This window comes from Hyperolius riggenbachi, chromosome 9 (assembly GCF_040937935.1).
Source record: "Hyperolius riggenbachi isolate aHypRig1 chromosome 9, aHypRig1.pri, whole genome shotgun sequence".
NCBI lineage: Eukaryota > Metazoa > Chordata > Amphibia > Anura > Hyperoliidae > Hyperolius > Hyperolius riggenbachi.
Window position 1 is genome coordinate 139315571 of NC_090654.1, and position 11249 is coordinate 139326819.

At 43.0% G+C, this 11249-nt stretch overlaps 1 pseudogene; it reads right to left on the bottom strand.

Moving 5' to 3' along the window:
* Positions 1 to 7154: 7154 nt before the first annotated feature.
* Positions 7155 to 7945, bottom strand: LOC137531756 (large ribosomal subunit protein uL2 pseudogene; annotated as a pseudogene).
* Between the last annotated feature and the right edge of the window lie 3304 nt (positions 7946 to 11249).

Here is an 11249-nt window from a genome sequence, read left to right on the forward strand (position 1 = left end):
GTGCTTTGTCGCTGTTGCGCTTTTTGCGCGCCGACCTTGCTTAGCGAGTGCGTTTGTTATTTTCCTTGGCGTTCTGATCATTGTTATTGCTGTGTCTTTCTTGCTACACTTGTGCTCTGTCTTTATTCTGTCTTGTGTCACTGTTGGCAATCGCCACTCTTGCGATTGCGTTCCCACTTGATTTCCATTGTTGTGTGTTCACCGTCGCCGGGGGGCGACTAGATTGGTGGACACACATACATTCTGTCGCTGTGCTCACTCTTTCTCTCTGAGGGCTATCTTGTCCTGAATTGTTGCAATTCGTACAATTCCCATCTGGCATCTGTGGCAGTGCAGAGGGGTTGTTTCTCTGCACTCCACAGCTCCATCTGCCGGTGGGAATTTCCCTCTACCAGTGCATTGCACCAAGCTGGGTTCTGCCATTTTATACGCTTGTGGAGGACTTCCGCCGTGTCAGCGCACACCTTGTGCGCTGACCACAGAGATAATTCCACAATCGTTACAGTATGACCAGCCAAACCGAAATTCCCAGTGTAGAGGGAATTTCCGATTTGTACGATTTTTCTCAGGTTTCATTACCCAGAGCAAAAGCATATGTGGATCCTATTATAGGCAGAATTATACATTATATTAAAGCAGTAAGGAGATCTATGCATGTTCCTGATCCCAACCCGTATGAGTGTTTATTTGATATAGGGTTGTTTGAGCCTCCATTTGCTCCGTGGGAGATTGAGGCTTTGATTGAAGAGTTTGAGTTTGATTGGAAGGCGTTTGGTGATTTTTACGTCGCAGAAAGCGAAGAGATTCTGAATGCTTGTATCAATTCTGTGTACACTTTGATTGCATCTGATGAGTGTAACGATTTTGGATAAATTGCACACACATCAACCAATTGACTCCAATAAAGATACACCGTTATCAGATGATTGTTCCTGCCTTTCTGGGGTAAAGCAAGTGAGTTTGGATACTGTGCGATCTGAAATGAATGGGTGTACCATTGTTGTTGACACCTGTGTGAATTTTGAAAGATTTTCTTCTGCTTGTGTGGAGTTTGAATCTGTGCGATATAATGCCTGTTTTTCAGGTGTTCCTGTGAGCCTGCCCTGTACCATGAATGAAACCGTGATGTTCACTCACACTGACATTTGTGAGTCCCTTTCTTGCTCTGAAGAAAGTACTGACTCTCCACCCTGTACTCTGGATGAGTCAATATAACCTTGCAATAAATCTCCTGCAGGGAGCCCAGAGGCTCCTCTAGGTATTGCAGCTAATTTCATCTGTTTTTCGGCCATTTCAGCATTGCAGTCTGGTTTGACTGCTATGAAGGATTCTGCCTGCAGTGAAACTAGACTCAGGGAGTCAGTGTTGGTTTCACTAGATATTCCTGTGCATCCTGTTCTTGAAGATGAAATTCAGTCCCAGCGTATGGTAAAACCATCCTTGGGACATCTGCTCTGTCCGCAGAAGGTATTTGATGTTCAGCCCTGTAACATGGATAGTTCAGAATCCTTGTCAGAAAACTTGGGACATGATGCTTCTGAAGTCTTGTTTGATGTTCTGGAGGTCTCCGAGTTCCTCCCAAAGAGTGCAGAACTTTTAGGAGGTGCCTCCAGCCCCGCAGGGCCGTTACTACTTTTGCAGCTCTTGCGGAGCTTCAGGCATGCGTAGTCAATAATGAGTTTTGGTCAGATAATATTATAGTCACAGAGAATTCTAAGTCCAAGTCTTCTTTTGAAACACCAATACTTGTGACCACTACTCTTGAGGTTTCTCTGCTCGGTCCTGGTTTTGGTCTTGTCGTGACGGACTCTGAGGTTGGCAGTTCCTCGATATGTCCTGAGGTTTCTCTTGTGCTAGTGTGCCCCGATGCGCTCTGTGAGCCAGAATGCCCAAGGGTGTCTCGGTTACCAGCATGCTCAGATGCTTCCTCGGTGGAGACATGTTCTGATTTTGCCTGCATGCCCAGAAATGGTCCCTGAAAGCCCTGATCTTGATGGTTGTCCTGGTAATTCTGAATCCGTAATTGTCATAGGTTCCATAGGGGTTCTTGATAGTTCCCCATGTGAGCCTGGTGAACGTTCTGGCCTCTTGGGATCTCTGCGGAGCTTCAACGTGTTCTGGGAGATTCTGGGAGAAATTTTTCTTGGTACCCTGGACGGGATCAACAGTGGCTTTTGTGTTGATAGGGACACTTCGAATAGGTATTGTGGGAGGTTTGGTATTTTTGGACGTTCCCTGGAAGGTGGTGGGTATTGCTCGGAGAGTGTCGATGGGTTCTTCTCTGGCATTCACAGTCCTGATGGGTGTTACGCTGAGGCTTGTAGTACTGATGGGCATGTTTCGGTGGCTTCAGCTTCCGACGACTTCGGTCTCGGGAGGATTGACTCTGGAATTGGGCCTTGTCGGGCTGTCCCAACCTTCATGAGTGTTCAGTCAGATTTTTTTGTGTGGAAATTTCAGTTTTGAGAGACGTCTAGAAGCCGTCCCTAGAGGGGGGGGGGGGGGGTACTGTAATGATCTGCTCTGCTGTCTGCACAGGCAGACAGTTTTTTGACCATCTTGTAGGTCTGAGTGCTACAGGTCCCTGGAAAGGAGACCTGTCTTCACTTTGCAACTTGCTGAGCTCCTGCTCTGGTGAGGAATTTGCATCCACTTGGCATGCAAATTGCTTAGCTGCTTCCTTTGATGGCTTGCAGTATAAATGCCATTTCCTCCCAGAATCCCTTGCTGGTCATGATGGTTTGTTCCTGCTAACTTACCTGGAGTCTCAGCCTTTGCTAATTGTTTGCTAAGATTATCTTAGAGTAATTCCTTGGGAGTGCACTAAGCATTCCTTCTAGCGTAGTCAGGTTGTATTATCTGTTTTGCCTTGTACTGTCTATCTGTTGCGATTGTCTTGTCGCCAGCGGCGGTCGACAGGAAATCGTTCTATCTGTTTGGATCACATTTGCCCTAGCGGTAGTGGCGGTGGTTCCTTCTGTAGTCTGTCTTAGGGGTGCAAGCCAGAGCAGCGGTTACTACTGGTGGCCCCATCTGTCTGTCTGTCTGGATCGCATTCACCCTAGCGGTAGTGGTGGTGGTTCCTTCTGTACTCAGTCTGGGAGTGTAGGCCAGAGCTGCGGTTGCTACTGCTCCTTCTTTCTATCTTGTCTGAAAAGAACGCTTGCTGTAGGCTCGGTGAGGTAACCGTTTAGCAAGCGTTCGCGTTCTCTATTCGTTTTTCGTGTTACATTGGTTAGTTAGGGTTGGCGTGCTTTGTCTCTGTTGCGCTTTTCGTGCGGAGACCGCACCATTAGCGTGCTTTGTCGCTGTTGCGCTTATTGCGCGGCCACCACACTTAGCTAGTGGGTTTGTTATTTTCCTTGGCGTTCTGATCATTGCTATTGTGTGTTCACCGTCGCCGGGGGGCGACTAGATTGATGGACACATACATTCTGTCGCTGTGCTCACTCTCTCTCTCTGAGGGCTATCTTGTCCTGCATTGTTGTAATTCGTACAATTCCCATGTGGCACCTGTGGCAGTGCAGAGGGGTTGTTACTCTGCACTCCACAGCTCCATCTGCTGGTGGGAATTTCCCTCTACCAGTGCATTGCACCAAGCTGGGTTCTGCCATTTTATACGCTTGTGGAGGACTTCTGCCGTGTCAGCGCACACCTTGTGCGCTGACCACGGAGATAATTCCACAATCATTACAATGGGACAAAGTTGAACTGGTGGTATAGATACTGAGAGTTTAACAGCACAGTAACGGTTATATAATTCTTCTAGGCTTCACCGCAGTTACTGGTAAGTACTTTCATAACCAGTCAGCTGTGTGTCACATAAACTGGAGTGGCTGACATGAAAAAACATACTAAAGGGGTTCTCTTAAATATATATAGTGTCGCATACACCCTATAAATGTTTCAGCCCGAAGGGCTCCGTCAGGAGTGCTGTACATAGGTGCAGTGCTATTTAAAACATACACATAGACAATATTCCCCCACTAATTCACATCAAAATGCCCCCACAGCATAGTATAGCACAAGTCAGACTTGGGCTATACTATGCTGGGGGGTATTATAATGTGAATAGCCATGTGTCTATTCTAGTACTGTAACCCAAAAGTGGCCTCATGTTTCCCCACTCAAGTGAGAAAGCGAACCTGGAATAGACATAGAAAAACTTGACAGTTTGCAACTCTCACCTAGGATGGATCAGCATATCAGTGAAGATTGCTGCAAAGACACCAATTGAGTGATTGTGGTTATGTTGACACACCTGTAGTCAGAATTTGATGCACAAAACAAATTCCAAGATTTTAGCTGAAATGCAAATGCATACATGATTTTGTATGTATTTTTGTGAGCCTTTTCACAGCCCATTCACTGTTGTAAATTGTGCTTTGCAGGAAGTCATTACAAGATCGCTCATGCACCACTTTTAAAAGCTGCACCATTTAGATCCCATACAACAGTGCCATAGCAATGCACTGGACACACTTTCATCAGGAAAATGCCTGTGTTGTTGCGTGCAAAACCCCATACAAAGATGTGGAACAATAACAAATAGTGTGTATGAAGCCTTAATGGTTCTTCTGCAGCTATCCCAATCAGAGATTTCCGTCACTTCAGTCTCTGCTTCCACTTGTCCGCAATCTGCTATCACTGCATTATCTGACCTTGTGAAGGTGGCACTTAGTTGAATCACGTACATGTTTCGTAAGTGTGGTAGGCTGAGGCCAGGCTGTAGTGCCGGCGTGCCTGAGCGGATGCCCCCTGTAACATACGGATCTGTGCTATTTCGGTCAGCACTTCCTAAATTATTCAGTAACATCTATTAAAAACCTCAGACTTCACTCTGGGACTGCCGCTCCCTCACCTCTGCTCAAGAAATTTGTCTGCTCACCTCTGTGATCTGCAAGATTCTGCATTGCTCAATACAAGAGACAGCTAATGTACTGCAAGTCTTCCGGAGGCCTCTCTTGTGGAGGGATTTTGCAGTGCTGGGATTAAAGGTGCACCTGGGCTGAAAACAGCTTAGTCACACTGTCACACTGTAGCTTGGAGTTTTGAAGAGTTGTTGTGTTATTATTATTATTAATTAGCATTTATATGGCACTTACATCCTCCGCTCCGCTTTTACAGACTATATAGCCATTTGGGAGGAAACTAGAGTGCCCGAAGAAAACCCATACATGCAGACACAAGAAGGACATACAAACTCCTAGCAGATAGCACCCTGGAATTGTACAGGTAACCCAGCACTGCAAATGAAGACTGCTATCGTGTGCATGCAAAAAGGGTGCTAAGGAAATTTGGGCACCCGAAATTCTGATAGTAGATTATTGGTACTTTGACTAATATGCTACATTTCAGTGCAAAAGACAGTAGTTAAATATTGGTAAAAAAAAATAAATAAATAAATATATATATATATATATATATATATATATATATATATATATATATATACAGTGGCTTGCAAAAGTAATCGGCCCCCTTGAAGTTTTCCACATTTTGTCACATTACAGCCACAAACATGAATCAATTTTATTGGAATTCCACATGAAAGACCAATACAAAGTGGTGTAGACGTGAGAAGTGGTACGACAATCATACATGATTCCAAACATTTTTTACAAATAAATAACTGCAAAGTGGGGTGTGCATAATTATTCAGCTCCCTTATTCAATACTTTGTAGAACCACCTTTTACTGCAATTACAGCTGACAGTGTTCTAGGGTATGTCTCTACCAGCTTTGCACATCTAGAGAATTAAATCCTCGCCTATTCTTCTTTGCAAAATATCTCCAGCTCAATCAAAATAGATGGACAGCATTTGTGAACAGCAGTTTTCAGATCTTGCCACAGATTCTCGATTGGATTTAGATCTGGACTTTGGCTGGGCCATTCTAACACATGGATATGTTTTGTTTTAAACCATTCCATTGTTGCCCTGGCTTGATGTTTAGGGTTGTTATCCTGCTGGAAGGTGAACCTCCACCCCAGTCTCAAGTCTTTTGCAGACTCCAAGAGGTTTTCTTCCAAGATTGCCCTGTATTTGGCTCCATCCATCTTCCCATCAACTTTGACCAGCTTCCCTGTCCCTGCTGAAGAGAAGCACCCCCAGAGCATGCTACTGCCACCACCATATTTGACAGTGGGGATGGTGTGTTCAGAGTGATGTGCAGTGTTAGTTTTCCACCACACGTAGCGTTTTGCATTTTGGCCAAAAAGTTCCATTTTGGTCTCATCTGACCAGAGCACCTTCTTCCACGTGTTTGCTGTCCCCCCCACATGGCTTGTGGCAAACTGCAAACAGGACTTCTTATGTTTTGGCTGTTCAATGTTCAATGGCTTTTTTCTTGCCACTCTTCCATAAAGGCCAACTTTGTGCAGTGCACGATGAATAGTTGTCCTATGGACAGATTCCCCCACCTGAGCTATAGATTTTTGCAGCTCATCCAGAGTCACCATGGACCTCTTGATTGCATTTCTGATCAGCGCTCTCCTTGTTTGGCCTGTGAGTTTAGGTGGACGGCCTTGTCTTGGTAGGTTTACAGTTGTGCCATACTCCTTCCATTTCTGAATGATCGCTTGAACAGTGCTCCGTGGGATGTTCAAGGCTTTGGAAATCTTTTTGTAGCCTAAGCCTGCTTTAAATTTCTCAATAACTTTAACCCTGACCTGTCTGGTGTGTTCTTTAGACTTCATGGTGTTGTTGCTCCCAAGATTCTCTTAGACAACCTCTGAGGCCGTCACAGAGCAGCTGTATTTGTACTGACATTAGATTACACACAGGTGCACTCTATTTAGTCATTAGCACTCATCAGGCAATGTCTGTGGGCAACTGACTGCACTTAGACCAAAGGGGGCTGAATAATTACGCACATCCCACTTCAGTTATTTATGTGTAAAAAAATGTTTGGAATCATGTATGCTTTTCATTCTACTTCTCATGTGTACACCACTTTGTATTGGTCTTTCATGTGAAATTCCAATAAAATTGATTCATGTTTGTGGCAGTAATATGACAAAATGTGGAAAACTTCAAGAGGCTGAACATTTTTGCAAGCCACTGTATATATATATATATATATATATATATATATATATATATATATATATATATATATATATATATATATATATAATTTTTTTTTACTTTTTTGAGTTTATTAAGTAAATGAGACAGGACATGTTTAGTTCTCCTTTTCTTGTATGGTCTTTGTGCCGCGCAGACGTCCTGCAGAACGAGCAGCAATAAGACCAACTTTGCGACCGGCTGGAGTGTCTCTCCTGATAGTTGAGGGTTTACCAATGTGTTGATGGTTTCCACCACTGAAGGGATGTTCTGCAGGGTTCATAGCCACACAACAAACACGTGGCCAGCAGTTTCTCTTGGCCTTGTATTTGTGGTACGCACGCCCCGCCTTCAGGATGGGTTTGTCAATTCTGCCATCGCCAGCGACAACAACACCAACGATTGCTCTGTTTGCAGAAGAGATGACTTTCTTGTACCTGGAGGGGAACTTGACTCGTTTCTTGGTTTCAGGGTTGTGTGAGATGACTGTGGCATAGTTACTGGATGCACGGGCGAGCTTGCCATGATCACCTGGCTTCTCCTCTACGCAGCACACAATGGTTCCTTCTGGCATGGTGCCGACCAGGAGCACATTGCCGATGTTCAGCTGGGCTTTCTTGCTGCAGTACAAGAACTGCCCAGTGTGGATACCCTTAGCTGCAATGAAGAGTTCTGTCCTCTTCTTGAACCTGTAAGGATCCCGGAAGGCAACTTTGGCAAGTGGTGCACCACAGCCAGGATCATGAATAGTATCTTTTACAATCCCTTTGATATATCTGTGTCTTTCAGCGAAGCTTAGCGGGACCTTTTCTGTGCTTTACATGAGCTCTGAAGACGGAACTCACACCTTTTTTCTGGCCTCTGATCACACGTCCCATTGTGCACTTGGCCTGGGCTGTCCACGAAGAGCAGTAAAAAAATATTTTTACTACAGCTATATACAACCTTATTCTCACTCTGAACCCTCCCACCACCAACATCTAATCTTAACCCCCTCCCTATGCCTAACCTTAACCACCCCACCCATGCATAATCTTACGCCTATCCTTAAAGGGAAGGTCCAAGCAAAAAAAAAAATGAGTTTCACTTACCTGGGGCTTCTACCAGCCCCATGCAGCCATCCTGTGCCCTCGTAGTCACTCACTGCTGCTCCAGTCCCCCGCTGGCAGCTTTCTGACCTCGGAGGTCAGGGCCGAATTGCGTACATTTTTACACATTCCCGCTAGTGCAGGAACATTAACACATACATTTTTACGCGTTAGTGGTGCAACACGTAAATTTTTGTTCATGCACTAGCTGGAATGCGTAAAAATGTATGCAATGTGGCCCTGACCTCCGAGGTCAGAAAGCTGCCAGCAGGGGACTGGAGCAGCAGTGAGTGACTACGAGGGCACAGGATGGCTACATGGGGCTGGTAGAAGCCCCAGGTAAGTGAAACTCATTTTTTTTTTTTGCTTGGACCTTCCCTTTAACCACCTCCAATACGCCTAACCTTAACCACCCCAACATGCCTAGCCTTAACCACCCCCGACACGCCTAACCTTAATCACCCCGACATGCCTAACCTTAACCACCCCCAACACGCCTAATCATAACCCCCCCCCCCTTAACCACACCCGCAACACCAATCACTGCAGAAATCACATTCCAACATCCATAGGTGCTCTTTGAAATACCCAACCACTGCAAAAAAAACACCATTTTTTAGGTTTTGCCATAGGTACCCATTGGAATACTGCAATTGAGAGAGAATTTTTGGGATATGGTTAAATTTATACATGAGATTTCAAGCATATTAAAAATTGTTGCATATTCTAAAATATACAGTTAATGACTGTTTATACAGTTAAAATGAAGGGAGTCAGATATTGCAAAACCAATATTTTTATCATACATTTCTACAAAAACTATATATATTATCAGGTGCCCAAATTTCCACTTCAGCGCCTGCTTACCGCTACTTTTAATTGGTGTCAGTTGTGACACCCATTTTGTCCACTAGCGGCTGGCACCAAAATTGTCTGCTTCCGTGCTAACCGATAGACCATTGTGCGGGCCAAATTTCATATTTTTCAACGGAAGAGCCATTCAGGGGTTATAACAAGATGAGTCTTTAGGCAGAGGTTGTGCATTCCAGAATCCCTTTAGTTCTGCCCAGTGCAATATTTAATGTCATTAATAAGACTGAGGTATGATGTCTAGAAATGCTTTGATCTTTCTTTCTCCTCCCTGTTTCTTTTCTATTCCAAGTTTCTTTATGTTCAATTTCAAAGCCTGTATTATTTGTATATTCTATCGATATACATCATTATACTTTATGCATTGTAATTTTTCATGTCTTACTCCAGATCATTTCTAAAGTTACATTTGGAAATTGGCAATTTGGCATGTTTGAAGCAGAAATATAGATTAACCACTGCATATTTTTTCAATAACTGTGGGTCAGCCAATCGTTTGAGGCCCATTTTCTTAGCATACACAGAAAACTTGAACTAACATCTTATGCAGTAGAATAGCTGCTTATAACTTAAAAGTTTTCCAAAGTGAACTCTTAACTTAGACAAGGCACTTCACCTTGTGGGAACACACAGAATAGATAAACTTTTCCAAGCATAGAAAACTGACATACTAGATTTGGTACAACAAACTTGGGAAGAAGCACTAGGCCCCATGACAGCAGTAAGCATGGCAGCCAGCGACAAATTGATATCACTAAAATGTATACACTGTACTTTCCTTTCTTTGCTAGGATTACACAGTTTGATCCCATGCAGTAGATAAATGTAATCAGTGTAGACCTGAAAAAGCAGATTACATGCATAATATTTGGAACTCCCCAGAGATAACGGAGTTCTAGATTTGAATACATAACGCGATACAAAAAAAACTTCAAATATACATACTGTATACTATACTGAAGCCTGAGGAACCTCTGTTGGGAGCGGGTAATAACCAATGGATGAAATACATCAATTATTCATCTATCATATGGGAATTTACAAAAACCATAAATGTCCCAAAATATACAGTACCATGAAAGTATGACAACATGCATGTTACCCTGTAAACATAAGTGTATCCACTGCTTTATCCTAACAGAACAGTGTGATAGCCCATCCTGCAAGGTGATGATTATTTTGTCCATCGCAACGTGGTGCAACGGACAGAGGGCCATATGCAATTCACTTTTTCACCTGAGTTTTCTCCTAGGTGATATTTTCACCACTTGTAAATAAAATACCTGTTACACCACCATCAAGCAAACAAATACTTAAAATAATTTTGACAGGAGTTTTTTTACCTACTTTTTGGTACTTTTTCAATTGCAAAGTGCTAAAAAGTTCATTTAAATTGAAGATGAAAAATTATCTCCTAGGAGAAAACTCAGGAGAAAATGTCAATTGCATATAGCCCAGAGTGTGAAAGAACCCTAAGTGGTTATACACTTTTAGGCCCTATTCACCCTGGAGCATTTTGTCAGCATTTTGCTGATTGCCAGCAGTGTATTTCAATTAAACTATTCACACTGTAGCTTTGTGATTTGGATAAAATCGCAAACTCGCTGCATGTAGCATTTCTGGAGAGAGTGCGATGCAATTCTCGTTTCCGGAACAAAATCACATAGCGAAATTACCGTACAATTGTTACAAAAGGGCATTGCAAATAGCAAATACTGGATGATTGTGTTTTGCAATAACAAGTAAGAACTGGCCGTATATACTGTTTTTAACAACATAGTATTTAAAGCGGAATATAACCCCGCATTTCAACTTTGCTCTAAAATATTATTTACAGTATATTATATGCAACCAGCATTTTTTTTTTACTAGACCAGCATTGGAAGGGATACACAGGGCTTTAAAGTTCCTGGAGATTTCTGCAGACGCATCCAAAGCTGACATAGATACATTTTGTTTACATAAATGTATCTAAGTGTGGTATGTGACTCATCTCTCTGACTGAGAAGGAGCTGGAGGACAGCCAAAGAGTGTGTAACATTTCTCAATAGATACATTTAACTAAATAGAATGTAACAATCTGAACTTCTGCATATCTCTCCACGGAACTTTAAACCTCTGTGTTTAACCCTTCCAATGCTGGTCTAGTAAAAAAAAATGCTTTTTGCATATAATATGCTGTAAATAATGTTTTAGAGCAAAGTTGAAATGCAGGGTTATATTC